Source organism: Apodemus sylvaticus, chromosome 23, assembly GCF_947179515.1.
Source record: "Apodemus sylvaticus chromosome 23, mApoSyl1.1, whole genome shotgun sequence".
Lineage (NCBI taxonomy): Eukaryota > Metazoa > Chordata > Mammalia > Rodentia > Muridae > Apodemus > Apodemus sylvaticus.
Window position 1 is genome coordinate 37416758 of NC_067494.1, and position 20793 is coordinate 37437550.

Consider the following 20793-nt stretch of genomic DNA (forward strand, 5'->3'; position numbering starts at 1 on the left):
CATCCTGCTTGATATATATATATTTTATTTTTGGCTGGGGGGAGGTCATTTAGCAGAAGATATGAAAACAGATGGGAGAATTCCAGAATTTTCACTCCTATAGCTTAGCCATGCTATCATTTGTGAAGTTTTTATTTCCTTATGCTAGCATATATGTTGAGGCTTCTCTGAAGTGAGCTGATTCTCCACGCAAGGCAAAGCTAGCACCCATGGGTTGAGTGGTAAGCCTGTCCATTGGCAAAGGTTGACATGGCCAGACCCGGCTATGCTCTGTGGGATCTGAGAAGACACAAATATGTGGACACATTGGAAGTTAGCCTTGGATAGCCACCTTAGTATATACACGTTTGCATATGTGAAGGGATTAGGATACAGTAATGGCAGGGACCGTGTTAGTCCTTGGTAGAAGTAGACTTGAAGCCTAGATCTGCTGACTTTTGGGATGTCAGGTCTGCCTCCTGACTAGTATTGCTCTACCTGAAGAAAACACAGCATTTCTGGGCACAGAAAGACATCAAGCATCAAAGCATTTTCGTTGGTGTTGACACCATCTCTTCTTAGGGGAATTTAAAAAAAAAAATAGGAAAGTTATTCCATTTACCAGTGATGACGTTATTGTTCCTTTTGTCAACAGGCAAGATGATGAATGAAGTCCTGGCAGCTTCCAGTGTCCCAGGCCTTGTAGAAATAAGTGAGACAGACGTGCTTCAAAGTTCTAATGAGCGCCACACCGGAAGCATTAAAAGGAGCCCCGCCGTGGCCTGTTGAGAAGGCTCTGTGCTCTCAGGCGCGGTTTCCGATTGAATGCAGAGGTCACACGCATGCCTCCCTCTATTACCTGTCGGAGCAGGTTTAATTTTATAAATTCTAGACACAAACTCTATGAGTTTCTAGTTCATAGGTGTTCTTTTTGAGGATCCACTCAGACGAACAGTATTACATCCGTAAGAGATAACGCGCTCCCACTGCCCACAACTAGTTGAGGAATCACTGGCGACGAACTCCATCAGTAGCATCGCCCGGTGCATGATGGGAAGGACAGAGGGCGAGGAAACCCTCCCCGGAGACTCATGCAGATGGCCAGTCCCATAGTGTTCCGACACCAGCGGTTTTTTTTTTTCCTCCGAACACAGTAGCTTACTACTGTCAAGCCATGTACAAAAAAGCCTGACCGTGGCTTCAACCCATTGTTATTACTTCCTCGGATACTAAGAAACTCTGAAAGTTGTTCAGAGTCTCTCTCTCTCTCTCTCTTTTTTTTTTGAAGATCCTTTTTAATGCATCTTTGAGAGAAATCTAGGGTTCAGCTTACCACCCTGGACCCTTCGCTCCGGGCTTGCCCTGTCCCACAAGCAGCAGGCAACGCTGGCCGAGATGGGAAGCCCTGTAGGAAGGGAAAGTGATAACCAGGCCTACTGCATGGTAGTTTACCGCACTTCATTCCCCCGGGAGCTTCTAATCGATGGTGGCAGAACGCCAGACCCGATGTCTGCCTTTGACATCCACCAATGTTCACACGATACCTGGGGGGGGGGGGGGCGGAGGGGGACTCCAAAAATTCAAATATGAGCACCGTTTATACCCCAAAAGAATATTTTTAATCATTCTTTTGCTTGTTTTGTCAAAAAAAAAAAAACAAGAAGAATTAAAGTGCTTGGAATTCTTTATCTGTGGTCCCTTGGAATGTAATCATGAGAACTCTCACCTCCAACCGTATGATCTCTCTTTGGACATTCATAATAAAAGCTGAAACTCATTTTGGTCGCAAGTCCTTTTCTTTGGCCGTGTTGGGTATGTAAGTCGCAACTTTCCTTTGCCTGGCGCCCCTGCTGTCTGCACTGGTGTCTATACAAAGATGCATTCATCTTCCAAGCCCCTCCCCTCCCCGACCCCAGTCTTTTTCACCAGATGACTGACAGTTTCCAAATCTGAACAGCCATTCTTCTGTGATTTCCTGGAAGACCCAGAGTTCTTTGGATGCCAAGGTCTTTTTTTGAATATGCATTGCAATGTGGGTTAAAGACACCTCCCAAAGGACTGCGGCAATGCTCGCACTTGAGTTTCTACTTCCATTTCCTATTAAATGAATCCTAATGTGATTATGACCCATCTTGGCTGTGCCGTAGTTTCTGCTAATGAGCGGGGAAACTGGAAGAGGCTATGGCAGAAACAGTGACATGGGGTGGGCTTTTCAGAGCAGCATGGCGGGGTGTCCCTTTTTTTTGTATTCAGGCATACTGAAGTTAAGAAAGAAAACGGCTCCCCAAAAGTCCGAACATGCCAGTCTTCTGAAATATGTGTACACTGGGCTTGGCTCACTAAATCCGCTGTGGCACTGAGAAAGGGCTGCTTCCTGTCTTTGTAATTAATCCTACAAAGGGCAGGTGTACCACCCACCTAGCATCCACCTCCTAGTACCTAACCCTTATCCCCCCCCCACAAATAACACAGATTGGGGTTCACCGGGGTATTCCAATGCATATATGAACAAATGATTTTGGAACTTTGGGTGTTGGGGAGATGGCTCAGTCAGGAAGTGGTGGCCACGCAAGCCAAAGGACTTTGATACTCAGCATCTATGTAAAAAGCCACTGGTGGGGTGATGTGGGCCTGTATCTCAGTGCTGGGGAGAGAGGGGGAGGGGGAGACCTCTGGTGTCTGTAGGCCAGCCAGCCTAGTCCTTAAGCTCCAAATCCTAGTAAGAGACCATGTTTCAAAAAATATGGTGGACAGCATCCCCTCCCCCATCAAGGAACATTACCCCAGGTTGATCTATGGCTTGCACACACAAACTGATCTGACCATCTATAGCAGTAGGTCCCGGTTCTGCCTCCCAGCCCCATGCTCACAGAAATAAGACTCTGGACTCAAATTATATTTACAGATGTCTTGGGCTTATAACTAAGCTCTATTCTGACTAGAACATAACTTAGATAACCCGTTTATGTTAACCTACATCCTGCCATCTGTCTGTCTCATCACATCTTTCTGGGCAAATCCACCTGGCTCTATCCCAGAATTCTCTCTCCTCCCAGATGTCCCACCTCCTATTTGCTCCCTAAGCCATAGGCCATCAGATTTATTACTGACAAGCGCCTCATCCATACAGACATAAGATAATCTCTCTATAACCATCTTTTTGCTAACAAACAAAGGCTGTTACTATGTTGCCCAGGCTGGTCTTAAAACTCCTGGGCAATCCTGGTCTACTTTACCAGAGTATCAGGTAGCTGGCACAATAGACGCCTACCGTCATGACCTTTGATTGTTAAACCTTTAAACTGGAGAAAACAGAGCAGGTCCTGCGAGTTTCCTTCCATGGGGGTTGACGGAATAAAGTTGAATGGTAAAGGACTTAAAACTGAACTCAGTACTTCTAAAGCCAAGCACATATAGGCAGTCAGTGCTTCGCTGAAGATGCTTTTCTGGAGGTCATGTGCCCCAAGGGATCACCTATGGGAAGGGGTGTCTTTTGAACATCTAAGGACAACCGTGGAGGAGGTGGACCTCCGTGGTGGAGGTTGGTGACGTCACGGCCGGTGGATCACAGAAAGTTTCACTTCCTCCCAGCATCCGACCGGTCCTCTGTGGTCACCGGGATAATCTCTCCATGCTGCCCTTCCCTGCACGCAGCAGCAGAGGAAGCCTTTCACAGATCCTCCTTCTGGAGAGACCTCAGAGGTTGTCTGTTTTTAAAAACAGCTTTGGGTGTCTCTGACATACTGAAATCACTGGGCAGCAGTTTCCGCAGGGTTTGCTTGGTTTCGTAAGAGCTAGCCTCTCACCTGAGTTCTGGTTTGGCTGGCGATTTTATTCAGATGAGGTGAATGGTCTGAAGCAGTTTCTTTGGTTAATCAATTCTTCATAGGATAAAAAAGAAAGGGAAAAAAAAACCCAGAAACAGTAGCAACAGAAACCACACTGTTTCAGAATGGCCTTCCCAAAGGAACTACACAGAGATGCTTACCATTCCTCAAATCCTTTGTGCTTCAAGCAGTTAAGTGAGTCACCAAGTTCTGTGCTGCAGAAAGTGGGCTCCTCCTCCTCCTCCTCATTGCTAGTGACTTCCAGAAATCTGTGATTTCTGCATCCATTTATTAAAGTTGGGGACACGCCACACACAGTGGCTCCAGGTCCAATTTTCTTGGCTGCACAATCTCTTGGAGGACTGTCTGGAATCCCAGAGTGTCAGTGGTCCGCCTGTGTCCAGTTCTCTTAGGTCTTCACCACACCTTTTAGTGTGTGTGAGAAATGTTGAGGTCTGGTCCTTTTCTGGTGAGGCACACACTCCCTTCACGGTACTGTTGCCCATGGAAACGCCTCGAATCGTGAGTTATACGGAAGCAGATGAGGCCCATTGCCACACACACTTAGATCAAAGCAAGAATGAATACCCACCCATGCAGAAGGATACAAGTAGATTAAACGCCTATTAATATGATTTAGTAAAAATCATGAACTATAAAAAAAAAACAAACTGCATTTTTTGTAGCTAAAAACTTACATAGTTTCAAGTGCTCTGACACAGCTTCTGAAGACAACTTCTGTGCAATTGACGTAAATGTTAAGCTTCGCTGAAGTATCCACAGTTCTAGAAGGAATTGTGGTTTTCAGATGCCTAGGACTGTCAGCGTGTGAATGTGTTTTCTACAGTTACGCTCTGCTGGTCCCTGCTGGGAAGAACAGCGCTGAATAGAGTGTGGATTGACAGTCAGTCTTGTTTGCTAAACTTTGTGGAAGTCTAAACTGCATCTTTATCTAGTGGATCCTTTGCAGAGGGTCACACTCGCATTTAAAACTCCCCTCCCCCTCACCTCCCAATGTCAAGCAGTCTAAGAGCCACAGCTAGTCACAAATGGGTCAGGACTCTGCTACTTATCATTGGATTGTCTCTTTGTACTGTCAGGGGGAATTTTTTTTTTTTTAAAACTAGGGAAAAGATAGTAATTTTTACCCTAAATGCCCATGTTATCGGGAGTTTTGTTTTTGTCCATATGGAAGTAAGTATACATACGTGCTTGTATGAACAGGCATACAGACATGTATGAACAGGCATGAAGTTGGAGGCACAGAGCCCATCGACCACGATTTTAAGTTGGACCCTGGTGGGGGCCGCTGAAAGAGCAGCGGATCTCAGAGGCCTGCCCTGGCTTCTCCAGCATGTGTGGCCAAGTCTATAACAAAGCCACCGAGACCAGTGTGTGCCCACCGCCCCTGTGGTAGGACGTTCAGGAGAATGTTGCAAAGATAGGTGTCACCAGACACCAATTCATCCAGCATTCACCAAGTACTCAGTACAATGCCTGGGATCAAAGATGAAACCCCGTTCCCCATCACCGTCCAGCCACATAGGATCCACACACTTAAAAAGGAATACAGGAGAGTGCTTGTGCGTCACAAAATGTAAGTGCAAAAGAGACTCACAGAGGCAGGTCCAAATGAGTAGTCTCTTCATAATGAGAATCAAAACAGTTCTATGCAATAGTCGATAAAGGCTTTTTGCTCTGCCCTAGCCACCAACAAGTTTATTGTTTTATTTAGAGTCCAACCTGTCAGGGTCCGGCTTCCTATGACAGTGAGCCACTTCATTATAAAGTGTAGGTTTTCCACGGACTTGTCTGATTTCTGTGTCCCACAAGCAAAGATCCTTATAGCAAGTGGGCATTCAGATGAAATGACCTAACTTTGAAGATGCATCATCTCTCCTGTCTCAGGCAAAAGGGAGATGGTTTCAAAGTAAAATATGACAATTCATTTTCTTTACTCTTAAACTCCTATATGATCCCACAAGTATATTCCCAGCTACACTTAAATAGGATCTCTGGTTTCTGAACCCCTAACCTTTAGGGTTAATTTACAAGTCCAACCACCCATATGTGATTGCTATCAGACTCAACCTAAGAATTGTCACATTTGACCAATAAATAGATAGAGGAAAACAGTTCAAAATTCGAGCCCAATAGCTGGCTTTTGGAAAATTATTAATAAAGAATTAATTATTAATAAAGAATTAATAAAGAATCAAAGAAGCTATTTCTACTAAAAAGCTAAATGGATTTTTTTGAAACAGCTTTCCTATTAGAATACTGATATTGAGGGTCTGTATTAAGAGCACTCGTTGCTCTTGCAGAAAACCAGGTCAGTCCCCAGCCCCTACATGGTAGTTCCCAATCATCTGTAACTCCAGTCCCTGGGAATTTGGTGCCCTCTTTGGCCTCTGAGGGCACCAGGTGTACACATGGTGCACACACATACATGCAACCAAAACATGCTGATAGATACAGGTATACACATGTACAGATGTATTTTTTGGAACACAGATATACTGCAGAAAGACAGTGGAATGGAATATCGTTCCTAGAATCCCAGCGATTTTCTCATGTGGGGTCATCTTCACGGTGTACAGAGGCAAGGGTGGTTTAACAAGACCCTTGCTGCACTTGACATTGGGTAGAGAAAGACTGAGTGAATGCATCTTCCTTAGAGAGGTGTTTAGTAAATACAAATGGGAAAACTAAAGTCGACAGCCTCCCCTGGAACTGCAAGTTGAGTTGCGCCTTAGTTCCTCCATGCCGGGGAAAGGTCACATCAATGGTCACAGCTCCCTGGAATGGGAGGCTTGAGGGACGTAGACTTGCTTTGATGATTCAAGTACTTCCACCTGATCGAGGACACTACAGATGTCAATAAAGCTTTTAAAAAATAAACATAAACAAGCATAAGAATGACAACCACCCAAATCATTGCTTCATTTAATAAAAGCCTCACTTGAATCCCTCTTAACTTCAGTCTCTATAACTAGACCATCACCACGCCTTCAAATGAAGGGTCTATGAGGTAACACCACAGTTTAACCACTTCTTTAACACGTATGTGTTTGTGTGAGGAGGACTGGTCGTGTAGATGCTATGGGCATGTGTGTGTGGACTTCAGAGGACAGCTTGTGGACATCTGCTCTTTCCTTGTGACTCCTCCTGGGGATGAAACTTGGGGTCATCCTAGGGTATGCCCTGGACACTGGAAGTCTTAGTGAAGTCCAAATAGATCCTGCCCTGGAGGCATTGTTGGGTACAGCTGGGATGAGAAGAGGCAGAAGGGTTGGTGTCAGAGCTGGTTATTCATGTAGACCTACCTGTTCTGGGCTCCATAGGATGGAGTGGGCCACAGTAGCAGCGCTCTGATCCATATAGTGAAAAGGTTATCTTTTGCGTAATTCAGGATATAATCGGCTTAGCAGAAGCTGGGCACTCAGGAAACGATGGCTACCATTGATCCCCAAGGTAAAATAAAGCTATAGAGACATCCCTAATGAAATCGAGAACCAGAGGGTGACACCCAGGCTCACAGGGGACTCTCCCTTTATTTTTCCCCGGACAATTGAATGGCTCCTCTGTTGTTGCAAGCTCTTGGAAAGAGAGCTACAGCTTTCCTGAGAGAGAATGCTATTGATGGTGGGCCTCTGGTTTCCCAGGGTGGGACCAACAGGATCTGCTTGGCAGATAAATCCAGAGACAACTGGGAAGTGAACTCTTTGGATAAGGCCTGCTGTGTGTCTCAGTTTGGGGTGAGGTGAGGGCCACATAGTCAAATGTCACCTCATTGCAGTCCAGGGATGGCCCCAAGCACAGAGGACAAAAGAAATGAAGGGACAAGGAGTACGTTATCATAGACCCTTAGTGTGTTTATCCCGTTACCAGACTTTTTTTTAATTACCTGTTTTGTATTTATATCAAATAAATAAAAATTAACATTTTTTTAAAAAAGAGATAAAGGGGAGGGGTACAAAAACAATGTCTATGGAATGGATATGATACTCTTTGTGCAGAGGTGGGGTGGACGAAGGCTTCCCTCTCTCTGTGTGTGCGCAGTGTAGCTCTTGAAGGGTGGACAGCATGAAGAGGAGACCTTAAGGTGTGTGTGTGTGTGTGTGTGTGTGCACTTCTCTGGGGTGGGACCACCAAACGATCTCAGTGTTAGAGCAGGTAGGAACCCACACCAGCATCTGAGCCCCAAGTTCCATGACTATAATAACATTGTGGGATCTACACAACATTTATGATGAATTTAGTCATCTTGTAAAAAATAATAATAATAATTTGTCTTGCCTTCCAGCCCCTGCTCCTGGAATGGCAACTCTGAATCTAATCATTTATTAAATGTGTTGGCCACAAGCGTTGGCTCATTCCCTGACTAGCTTGTAACTTATTTAACTATTCAAACAACTCTGTGTCTACCACTTGGTTAGTCACCTCTCCTCAGTCTTGCATCTCCTCAGTGTCTTACTAGAATCTCTCCTTTATTCTCTCCTGAGTTCAGCTACTTGCTGGTCTATGTCCTGATCTCCCCAATTCTCCACTCTACCTCTGAGTTCCAGGGTGAGTCTCCCAGAATCCTCTCTCTTCCTCCCAGTGTCCCACCTCCTATTTCCTGCCTCAGCTCATTGGCCGTCTGTTTTTTTTATTGACAGGTGATACTTATAAGAGATTCTCTCTACACCTCTATTTGGTGAAGACTATGACTTTTTCATCTGACTTGGCAAAGAGTTTGATAGCCCTCCAAAACCAGAGAATTAGCTTTATTACTAAGGAAACAGATCCAAAGGGATCAGTTCAAACAGTGTAGAGCTAAGGGCAGGGGTAGGTTCTGTTAACTGTTAGCTGAGGGTATTGATCACCGGAATCCCCTGGGAAGACAGCTGAGCTGTGATTGCTGATGGACAGTATTCTTGGGTCTACCACAGAGGCAGAGTCAGGCAGCTACAGGGGGTAGCAAGAGTCTGGCAGGTTCAGGAGACATGGGCCACAAAAAGCTAAAACAAACAAAAAGTTATGACATAAGACCAGCAAACCTGGTTTCTTCCTTCTTTCTGTCCTTCCTTCTTTCCTTCCTCCCTCCCGCCCTCTCTTTTTTCTGTCTTTCTGTCTTTCCCTCTTTCTTTTCCCAAGGCTCATGGACCCGAGTTTTACAGAGTGAAGTTCTCTGAAAACTTTCATGAGACTGTTAAACCCCAACACTAACAGAACTTCCCTAATAATAGTAACAATAATGGCCACACAGGGCTTGCCCAAGGCTGTGATCAACCAGGCTTGCAACAGCCAGGGGAACCCTGGGAATTGATTGCTGAGGGATACCTTGCCACTGACCCCCAAGAGCGAACAGGCTAGAGGTTAGTGGTTCCAGCTTTGCCCGACTGAGGTGCTCACAGCTCTATTATATGCTGGAACTTTTTCTCCTCTAAGCCTGGGTTTCCTCATCTATAACAGTGGTGATGAAGGTGCCCGCCCCGTGGATCATTTTGAATTCAATAGAAAGTAGATTAGGTGTCTAGCTGGTCTTGTCATATTCCTTGTGTCGAGTGTATTTCGTATTGTGGAACCATGGTAACTTCTTATAATAAAAAAATTGATGGAATTAACCCTTCTAGGAAGGAGCGGTAGGGTCTGCTGTACAGCTCAGAGTCCTTCTGGTCCCAGCCCTCCCAGGGCTGACCTCAGCCGTAAACTCTGTTTGATCTTAATGTGCTAATGCAGGGTGTCATACAGCCTAAGGCAGCCTCTGTCTCAGACTCCATTGTAGCCACTGATGACCTAGAATTCCTGATCTCTCAGCGTCTACCTCCTAAAGTGCTGCGATTGCAGGTGTGGGTACCACACCTAGCTCTTGGTTTGTCATTTAATTACTCAAGAATGAAAAATCAAAGAAAGAAAACAGTAAGTTACAAATGATTCCAGTGAACTTCTAGAGGACTGGGACAGGACAGAAGAAAGGGAGGGAAGAAAAGGGACAGAGACCTCTTCCGGGGACGACAGAACATCCTTACAGGGGTAGAATTTGATGCCACTCTTTGTTGAAGATCATGAGGACCCTGTTGGGGATGCGCTGGGGAGCCAGGGAGACCTCAGAGAAGGCAGAGCAGCAGCTAGCTAGCATCAGCATCGACTACTCCTTCGTGTAATTACAAACGTGGACATTTTGTACCTGGAGTACACAAATGGGCCTCCGCTCCCATGCACCCTCCCAGCAGGTACTTGCAGCTGAGGGCAGTGTAGACTCTGAAGTTTCAATCATCCCTCTCCAACCACGGGTGATACTGAAGCTGTGACCATGTTTTCAGGGGGATGGTAAGACGAGGAGATGAGGAGTCCGGAGGTTACTAAAGTCCCTTCCAAACATGTCGGAAGCTTTGCAAGTCTCCTCAGCCTCTCCACACCTCCTCTCTGCTGCCTCTCAGGACCATCCAGAGTCCTCACCCAGGCTCCAAGTCCGCCCTTCCCCACCCGCTCTTCTTCCCACTCACGTCCCATTGGCTTCAGAGAGCTACAGAGTGACCTGTCATCAGGCATTGAATAGACAGTTCTACATCCTGACAGGGAAGCCTGTTGGGGACCCCTTGCCTTGGCTCCGGGAGTCAGAAGAAAAGCTTGGTGAGCAAGCTGGCCATTCCCTCATGGGCAACTTAGCCCAGCTGCCTCGAGGTCCGCCTCCTCCTCCTGTCTGTGTCTTTAGGCTTAGGGTCTGCCCAGAGATGCCACAATGATCCCACCTTGAAATCTGTAACTTAACCACACCTGCAGAAGTCCCAAACCTGCGTTCTTTCCCTGAACCTTCCTTAAAATGTGGGTGTCCTCTGAATACATCAAGCCATCCGAATACATCAAGCCAAGTAGAATATGGAATATTCTAAGAAACCACTTGAATAGTAGCAGACTGCTGGGGTTAGGGAATAAAATTTCATATAAAGGTCTAAGCTCTGTGCCCAAGGAATTCATCTTAGAAGACAAAGCAAAAGGTCACCAGGTGTGGTTGTGATGTCGTAATCCCTACAGTTGGGAGGCAGGGGCAGGAGGAGTAGGTGTTTAGCATCATCCTCCATTACGTGGCAAACTCGAGTATAGCGAGGGATACCTGAGAGCCCATCTCAAAACAAAACGAAAAGGCGCAAAGGCGCTCACGCCTCTCCCCGCCTCCACCACCACACCACTGATTCCTGAGTTCTTGTCTCCCTAATGGGTACGTCAGTCACCGTGCTTCCTCCTTCCCTCCTCCTAGGTCCCTTTCCATGCCTCCACATGCATGTACACGTATGTAAAGGCCTATCCTGTCTCTCAAGAATAGGACCCAGCCGGGGGCAGGTGTGTATGTGTGTGTGTGTGTGTGTGTGTGTGTGTGCTGGGTAGGAGTCTTCGATCTATAAACCCGAGGCTTGAGTTCAAGTTCCTAAGACTCAGGTAAAAAGCTAACCACTGGTGTGCCTGGAACCCCAACGCTGGGGAACACACAAAAGGCTGATCCTGAGAGCCTGGCACTGCTGGGCTAGCCTGGTCTAAATAGTGAGTTTCTGGTTAAGTCATAGACCCTGTCTCAAGTCAATAAAGTAGAGATGACAGAGGAAGATACCTGATGTCCTCCTGCTCTGGCCTCCCCATTTCCTCATGGGCTTTCTCTCTCTTCTCTCTTCTCTCTTCTCTCTTCTCTCTCTCTCTCTCTCTCTCTCTCTCTCTCTCTCTCTCTCTCTCTCTCTCTCTCTCGGATAACCTTGTAGTAAAACACTTGCTGGCACACATGAGGTTTTGGGTTCATCCCTCCCCCCACTCCCACACCCCTACACCCCCCCCCACACACACACACACATCAGAATAAACAGGAATTACGCCCCTAGCTCACAGGCCTGGCATTCGAGCCTGTTGTGACTTCTTAAGCTCCTAGCTGTCCTGACCTCAGGACTCATGGCTGCCCCTCATGCTCACAGGTCTCCCCCACCGTGCCCCGCCCTGACATTCATTTCAAGGTCCTTGAGCCTGGGGGTGGGGGTGGGGTGGGCAAGAGACTTTTATATTGAAATCTTCCAGCCTGTACTGAATCAAGCATTAAAATGCACCCACCTGCCGCATGAAGTATTTTTGGGCACGGGAATATTTTATAGGTTTTTTTGTGTGCCAGTTTCAGAACTTATGTGGCAGAGCGAATCTTTTGGGAATGCATGTGGGGTTTCAGCCGGCTCCCCTGTGTTGTAGGCCTTGTGGGTAGGGATGGTTTCCAGGCTGCGAGTTTTCAAGGGCAGCAATGTCTCCATGACCTCTGAACTCTAATACTGGGCCCACCTTTGTCTAGTCCCCTCATGTTAAGCAGCTGCAAACTCCAGGATGACTCCAAATCCATATCCATTCTCATTCCTAATCCTCACACCATTCTCCAATACGCCCTCTCTTCCCAGACTGCACCTGGCTGACCGCCCCTCATTCCTCAACCCTTACCACAGATGGAGGCCTCTTGGGGGTGCACAGTGTTTTCTTTGATCTCTCTTTCGGGGTCAGATGCCCCTGTCACCTCACTCCACAGCTTGCTTTCCAGCAAGCTCATCTTGGAATCCTAATTGCAGGACCTGCAGTGTGTGTGTGTGTGTGTGTGTGTGTGTGTGTGTGTGCCCCTTGGTTCTCTCCCCGAGTTTCACTTGGCATGGGAACACCTCAGGACTCTGATCTTCCTCCTGGGTTCACAGGTCATGACCTTCCCCCCACCCCCACTACTTTCTCATGTAGTGAAGCAGGTTTTAGTATTATTCATTATTCTGCCTGGTAACTCATGAAGAATCATAATAGCGTACCGCTTGCTTTTGAGTCCACGCCAGGGAAATGTGTGCTCTGGGAATGGACCTGCTTGCCTGGATACTTCCCAAATGATCAGCGTGTGTCCCTGGTCAAATCTGTCACCACAGCAATGACTATCACCACCATCCGATGTGGCAGATCTAGAACCTTCTGTTTTACAGAGCTGTCTTTGTCGTTTCTTTTGTAGTCTCGCTTGCTACCTACAGTAACGTAGGGCGTTGGGTCATGGAAAAGGGAGGCCCCCCCGAACAAATGACACATTGCTTGACTGTATTTGAGACACAGTAAAGACCAGTCACACGCCACCACTATTGCCTCTCAAGGAGCTGACACTGAGATTGCAGGACATATGGTATTTAGTCACAAACTACTGATGTCGCTTAGTGTCCCTGGATCTCTGTGGCTCAAATAATTGACACTAGTGCCTCTTGGTCATGCCAGTTAAGCTTTTGATTTTTCCAAGATGAAGGACACAGGTCTCAAAGCAAAAAGGATCTGCAGTGGTTGTCTGGAGACGGAAGGAACTGGGACAGGATGACCACACACACTTGGCTTTGGTCAGGATGCTGTTGCAAAACTGGAACTTGAAGTCAGTTGGTATACTGGCTGGTTTTGTGTGTCAACTTGACACAGGCTGGAGTTATCACAGAGAAAGGAGCTTCAGTTGGGGAAGTGCCTCCATGAGATCCAGCTGTGGGGCATTTTCTCAATTAGTGATCGAGGAGGGGAGGGTCCCTTGTGGGTGGTGCCATCCCTGGGCTGATAGTCTTGGGTTCTATAAGAGGGCAGGCTGAGCAAGCCAGGGGAAGCAAGCCAGTAAGGAACATCCCTCCATGGCCTCTGCATCAGCTCCTGCTTCCTGTCTTGCTTGAGTTCCAGTCCTGACTTCCTTTGGTGATGAACAGCAGTGTAGAAGTGTAAGCTGAATAAACCCTTTCCTCCCCAACTTGCTTCTTGGTCATTATGTTTGTGCAGGAATAGAAAACCTGACTAAGGCAGTTGGCTAGACCCTTGGCATTGTGGTGGAGACTGGAGAGCATTCTGTAATGTCAGAGTCAGAAGAGAAGGACCAAGATGGAGGGAGGGGGGAAGACAAGCCTCATCCACCTTACTGGAGGGAAGGGGCGGGTCACTGAAGTTCATTTTATCATAGGACTTGAGTGTATTGGAGGGTATTTTTAAAAGTGCATTAGATCTGGCAGTGGTGGTACATAGCTCAGTTGGTAGAGTATGTAAACTAATGTGCATGAAACCTGGAGTTTCATCCCCAGCACAGAATAAACAGGCTATGGTGGTGCAAGCCTGTAATCCTAGAGCTTGTACGGTGAAGGCAGGAGGGACAGAAGCTCAAGGCCATCCTTGGCTATAGAGAGTTGGCTCTCAACCTTCCTAACGCTGCCACCCTTTAATACAGTTCCTCATGTCATGACCTCCAACCATAAAATTATTGTCCTTGCTACTTCCCAGCTATCATGCTGCTACTGTTATGAGTCAAAATGTAAATATATGATATTCAGGATGTATATGTGACCCCTGTGAAGGGTCTTTTGACCCCCAAAGAGATTGAGAGCCTTGGGTTGAGAACGGCTGACCTAGGGGGTCTGAGAGTAACTTGTGTTTAATTAGACCCTGCTATCAAAAGATAAATTAATTAAAAAAATCTAAAGATTTTCCTATTTACACCTTTAGACCTTTCTCCACTCCCCCCCTTTTCTCCTGTTCTCCCCCTCCCACCACTCAGCAAATCAGAGAACATTGTTCCCACAGACTTGCTAGCACTCCTAACAACAGTAGCTCGCTCTGCTCATGATAACCAGCAAAACAAAGTCCAGGATCGAACCGGAAGTCCGGGTTCACTGTCAAAGCTTCCCAGTTATCACGGTCCCTTTGAGTTCCCTATCTAGAGCTTGTGGAAATGTGACAGAGTGTGACTTACTGGAGAGAGGCTTTGGGGAAATGGGGTGTGTGGCTTCTGCTAACACCTTGGGAACCTTCCCAGGCCTTGTTAGGCCCCAAGAGGCAGATGGGAAAACTCTCCCTGGGCACGCTGCCTCGGTCGCCCCGACCCTCTGCCTGCAGAGTCAGCAGATCTTCTCAAGCTGCAGGACTGGGTGGAGACATTCCTCTAAGGGAGGTCACCAGTCTGCCCTGTACGCGTAACCAATCCGAGTTCTCCACTCAGACTGCGCGTGTGTTTCTTCTTCCTGGAAGTTTCTGCACATCTTCCACTAAATATCCAGTGGGATACTAACATGTCAGACACTCTTTGAATGTCAGAGGATGACCTCGAGACTGTCCTGATGCTCTAAGAGTGGAGTGTCCTACATCTCTACCCTGGTGCCCTTGAGCACCGCAGAGGAAAAGAAACCCTCTGTGTGCTGTGCACCAGGCTAAGGACATGGCCTGGTGTTGTCGTTGTCACCGGCATAGCAGCTGCTTTCCTTAAAGCTCCTCTGTGACCATCAAACTGTGTGCCAGCACCACACTTGCACACACGTGCACACACACACACACACACACACACACACACACACACACACACACGCTGTGTAGACTACAGGTTTATCTTCACCCTCAAGCCCCAGTTCCTTCGCTTCAGCAGGGCCTATTTCACTTCCTGGATGACTCTCACCTGTAATCCCCCCCCCCACCCCGTCTTGATGTGCCTTCCTCTCTCTTCCCTTTAGAAGCCTTCAGGCCCACTTCTCCTACCTCTTCTTCAGTTTTGTTTCTCCAAGACAATTCAGGTGTCACGCTTTACCGCCAGCTTCTCTGCCTGGGTTGAGTTGTGACCGGGGGTAGAGACTGGAGGCAGACAGGTCAGCAGGCAAACCTATCAAACAGGAGACTCAGAGTTGACCGATGGGGGGGAGGGGGAGCAGGATCAGAGAAGAGAGAGTGAGCATTAGGACTGCTCCCAAGCCAGGCATCTCGTCCCCAGCATCATGTCAGGAGAACAGGACACAGGGCTCACAGAGGAGACACAGAACCTCTAACATAACGTGCTGACAGTAGCATTAACTCAGCTAAGGGTTGATCGAGTCCTGCCCTGAGCCTTCAGTGCTGGTCAGGAATCGCCTGCCTCCTGAGTGACTGCCAGTCTGTTCTTAGTCTACAATGATAGCAGCCTTGTTCTAGACTGTTTTGTTTTGTTTTTGTTTTTGGTCTAAGTTGAAAGGATTTAACGATCAGGGATATAAGGAATCGATGTGATAATTATATATATATATATATATATATATATATATATATATATATATGATCCTATCTTATTTCTCATTAAAAATCCCATAAATGTAGATGACATTTTTAGCTCCCTATACAGAGGTCTATATGTACATGTTATTACCCAGTTCTCTACACAACCCTCTGAAATGGATTCTCCTATCACTGCAGTACACAGGGCCTGGGGGGGGGGGCGGGTGGCAGGGGTGCTTAGCAAGTTCATAGACTTTACACTGTAGCTGTACAGATGGTTGTGAGCCTTCATGTGGTTGCTGCGAATTTAGGAGCTCTGTTCCCTCTGGATGACCCCCTCTTACTCAGTTCCTGCTCGCTCTGGCCCAAAGATTTTATTATTATAAATAAGTACACTGTAGCTTTCTTCAGACACATCAGCATCAGATCCCATTACAGATGGCTGTGAGCCACCATGTAGTTGCTGGGAATTGAACTCAGGGCCTCTGGAAGAGCAGTCAGTGCTCTTAACCACTGAGCCATCTCTTCAGCTCTGGTAGGGTCAATCTTTACACTCAGCCTAGAGAGGCATGAGACAGTCACTTTAGTTTTAACTTAGTTTTAGTCACTGAGTTTTAACAACCCAGACTCATCTAGGAGGTGAATTCAAGGCCAGCCTGGGCTAACTATTATCCTGTTTCAAACAAACAAACAAACAAATACACAAACACAGCCTCTAAGCACTGTGACATGCTCACATCCAGTGCCCCATGGTGGTGAAACCTTGCCCCTTGAATCTCCAAGATAAGGAACACGGTCTAGAACTAGTAGACAAGGGCTCAGAAACCATGTAATCACTTACCCTCGTCAGCCTGTTTCTTTCTTGTTTGTTATTTTATACACATGAATTCATTTAGTCAGCCTTTGTGATTTTGTGTCTTTCTGTCACCGACTACCTTGACTTCAGAGAGAAGTAATTCTGTTCTAGTGAGGGGACAGCACAGCCATCCTAACACTTCAGTCTTTGAATTGATTCTTATTAGCTCCTCTAGAACAGAGGCTAACGTTCTCAGCCAGAGTTTCGACATCTTTAAAGGCTGCCTCAAGAGGGCGCTCCGCACAAGCCTTTAATCCATTCACTCCTGTCTAGCCACGCCTGAATCTGGGTCTGGGACCAGCAGTATTTTCAGAACAAGGATTGCAGTGTGAGCGCAGAGGAAGTCCATGGAACGGTCATGCCGAAACAAAATGAAAGTGCAGAAATTCGAGGAGGTCGTTTGTTTACTTTTGTTTTTAAGTTTTAGAAAACTTTGCATACTTTATTTATTTTTGTATGCTCCAGGAAGCAGTCGTGGAGCTGGAGAGATGGTTCCAAGGTAAAGAATACCTGCTGCTCTTCCAGAAGGTCTGAGTTCAGTTCCTATGTCAGGCTGCTCACACTGCCTATATAATTCCAGCTCTAGGGGATATGACTTCTTCCAAAAGCACCTGTACTCAAGCCCATATAGACAAAGGGGCAGATGTGTGTGTGCGCGCACACACACACACACACGCATACACATATGCACTCACAGCAGGTATAATAGTAAGAGAAGAATTGCCTATCCAGAGACCTAAGCTCACAGGACGGAAGTCTCGAGGACTCAGGAATTTAGGATTATTATAAAGATATAAAGATAAAGAAAGTCCCTCTGACCCATTTCCTATGTGGACTTGCAGCAGTAGGGCTGTTGGGATGGCAGGAAGAATTTGCAACAGGGTCTCCCAGGTTGTCCTCAAAGGTGTGATTCTCCTGCCTCTGCCTCAAAAGTGCTGGAATTTAGAGTCATGCACCACCAATGCCCACCCTACCCTTCAGGGCTGAGAAAGCAACACTCTTCGCTCTCCCTAGTAACGCATTAAAGTATCCTGCCACCCCTACCCAACCGTGATTGTGGATTTACCAGTGAAATTTTAGCACCTCTTCATCAGTACTTGCTTGGAAATACTAGACAAACAAGCCCATTCCCTCCTCTAGATGGAGAGGAGGCCACAGGGGACCGAGTTGCCGCTAGCCAATGAGCGCTCCGCACACAATAGGTTTTGATTTAATTTCTCCGGCTAATGAAGAGCAGTTGTCTCGGCGTCCTTTGTTCCTGGAAGGACATCTTGAGATTGATTGTAATTGCTGTGCCAGGGAGCCTGAGGTCTTTGTCGGGGCAAGGAAGCAGCTGAAGGGTTCACTTAAACCCTCGAGGTCAGCCCTGTATCCTAGCGAGCGGAGTAAATTGCTTCCCCTTGAAGACTCCAGCGAGCCCCTCCACTTGAGGACCCCGTGAGCCCCTTATCTCTCCCCGGAGCAACTAGCAAGGTCTGCTCCCTCGCACAGCAGGCGGTCAAAGGAGCGGGCTCCTCAGGGGCTCTGATGCCCAGTGTTTGACTGTGCTTGCGTTGAGTGCCAAGACTTGTAGTTTTGCCACCATGGGCTAGTGACACATAACATCAAAGGCTTCTTATCTCCCAGCCACCTACATTCCTCAAGGAGTCAGTTAATAGGATTATGAAAGGACAAAGGCCAACCTTATCCCTCCCCGATGCCCCCCCCCCCCCACCTCCTGGGAGACCCCTCCCCTCTGTCACATAGTTCTCCTGGGAATCGAAGTTTTCAATTTCCTGCCTTGGCAGTGTTTAGCATTTTTTCATGCTTGAGAAAATGATGAACTTAAATCTTGTATCTTCGCAGGGGCAGGGCAACACAGAGGAGCAGTTTGGGAGAGAGCAGCTTTTGTTTCTGTATCAGCCAAGATTTAGGTGGCTATGGAGGCTTGATCCCTTGGACTGATATCTCCTCCTCCCTCCTCCTCCCTCCTTCTCCCTCCTCCTCCTCCCTCCTCCTCCTCCTCCCCCTCCTTCTCCCTCCTCCTCACCCTTCTTCTTCTTCTTCTTCTTCCTCTTCCTCTCCCTCTTCCTCTTCCTCTTCTTCTTCTTCTTCTTCCTCTTCTTCTTCCTCTTCTTCCTTTCTCTCTCTCTCTCTCTCTCTCTCTCTCTCTCTCTCTCTCTCTCTCTCCTCTCCTCTGTGCCTCTACCTTTCTGTCTGTATTTATGGTTGTGTGTACAGAAGCCAGAGATCAATATTGGGTATCTGTCTCTGCCTTATTTTTTTTTAAAGATTTATTTTATGTATATAAGTACACTGTCGCTGTCTTCAGACACACCAGAAGAGGGTATCAGATCCTTTTACAGATGGTTGTGAGCCACCGTGTGGTTTCTGGGATTTGAACTCAGAACCTTCGGAAGAGCAGTCAGTGTTCTTAACACCACCACCACCTGGCACTGTTTGGTTTTTTAAACGTGAATGCTAAAGATGCAGATGGGGGTCCTTGTCCCTGCAGAGCAAGTACTTCATCGACTGAGTTATCTGTCCAGCCCTGGGGATTCTTCTAAGTTATTGTCTTCTTAGTTCAGTCTGAACTGTATTCTCTTATAGACCTTCTACCAACCAACTCTCATCAAGCAAAAGACGAGACAGGAGGGAGGGAGGGGGACAGAGAGGAAGGTGGGGGTAGGCATTAAAAACTTAAACCAAGCAGCCAGGTTTTTGAGACTGCATATGTTCGTTGGCAGGGAGGAAACATCCAAGATCAAAACACTACATTTTATTAGTCAAGAGGCAGACATCCTAAGATGTTTTTGAACAAATAGGAAGCTGTTTCTTCCAAGGGGCTTTTATCTTTAGATTAGTAATAGGCATTAGGGGGAAAAAAACCTCATGCTTAGCCTGTGCAAGACCTTGGGTTGATTTCAACTAAACAACAGCAACAAAAAAGCCATGTCAGCATAGGAGAAAGATTTGGGGGAAATTGGGAGGTATTAGCAACTAACCCAGAGGGAGCGGGTTAAGTAGGAGCACCTACCTAGCCTCTTCTACAGAGCCATTCAGCACCTCTGCCTGGAGATCGCTGGGATCCTAGTCTTAGCTCCCTCAAGACTGTGACATAGGCAGGATCCATTCCGTCATCTGTATAGGGTGCTCTTCACTGTGGTTTTAGTTGGTTAGTGAGTGAGTTAGTCTTCAGACAATCGAGCACTCCTACCTGAGGCAGGGCTTTGTGTGTCTGTGAGTCATCTCTGGGCCCTGTGGCAGGTCCTGGAGTGGAACGTGGCATCCTGTTGCCCTGTGAGGGAAGGAAAGAGCAGAGTCCCCCCAGACCCCCTTCCTCACAGCGGGCGGAAGGCCTGCCATCTGTTGCCAAAGTGTGAGAACCTTGGGGCATCAGCTCAGAAACAGTCTGATGAGGGGCTGGCGAGATGGTTTGTCAGGTAAAGGGGCTTGCTTTCAAAGCCTGATGACCCAAGTTTGAGCTCCAGGACCCATGGAAAGGCTGAAGAACTGACCACAACGTTGTCCTCTGGCCCCTGTGCTTGCTCTCTGTAGGAGGTGCCCCTGACCCCCAAAAGTAATAAGAATCCAATAAATATCTAAATGGGTTATTTATATTGTAATGTCATGATTATACTTTCTAGCTACACGTGTAGATCAGTTATTGAGCACGTGCTAAGCATGTGTTCTGAATTCTATGCATAAAACTTACTAACTAACTAACTAGCTAACTAGCTAACTAGCCAAAATGATTACATCTTCCAAACAGGAGAAACTGACTTGCAACCTGTTTGAGCATTCATCTCATAAGGTTTTGCTCCTTTGTTTGTTTTGCTTTCTTTTTGAAATGGGCTTCTATTTCGTGGTCCAGTGTAGTCTTGGACTCACTACAGAACCCCAGGTGACCTTTGATTCTTTCTTTCTTTCAGCCTTCCAAATTCTGTGCTCACAGGCGTGTGTGCCATCTCATCTGTTGAGTCTTCCTTTCATATAACAGATGTACAAAAGAAAAATAAGGTGGAATGCGTTTTGTCTACAGTCTCTTGAGGTGGCTTGTGGCACCAGAAATGACATTGCAATGGAAAAATACTGAGTCAGGGTGGGTAGAATGATTTACACCTGTGGCCTTGGATTGATTCCTGTATCTTA

General features: G+C 46.9%; 1 protein-coding gene across 3 annotated transcripts in view; it reads left to right on the top strand.

The window, feature by feature from the left end:
- The window catches only part of Scaf8 (SR-related CTD associated factor 8), a 210505-nt gene that overhangs the window by 143465 nt on the left and 46247 nt on the right, over window positions 1-20793 (top strand). For 2 of the 3 annotated variants that reach the window (XR_007975251.1, XM_052169693.1), the window contains one exon: window positions 635-1117. The exons of the other annotated variant lie outside the window; for it this stretch is intronic. The gene's annotated coding sequence lies outside the window, so the exon portion shown is untranslated. Of the gene's footprint in view, window positions 1-634; window positions 1118-20793 lie in introns of those variants that run through there. 3 annotated transcript variants of the gene reach the window in all.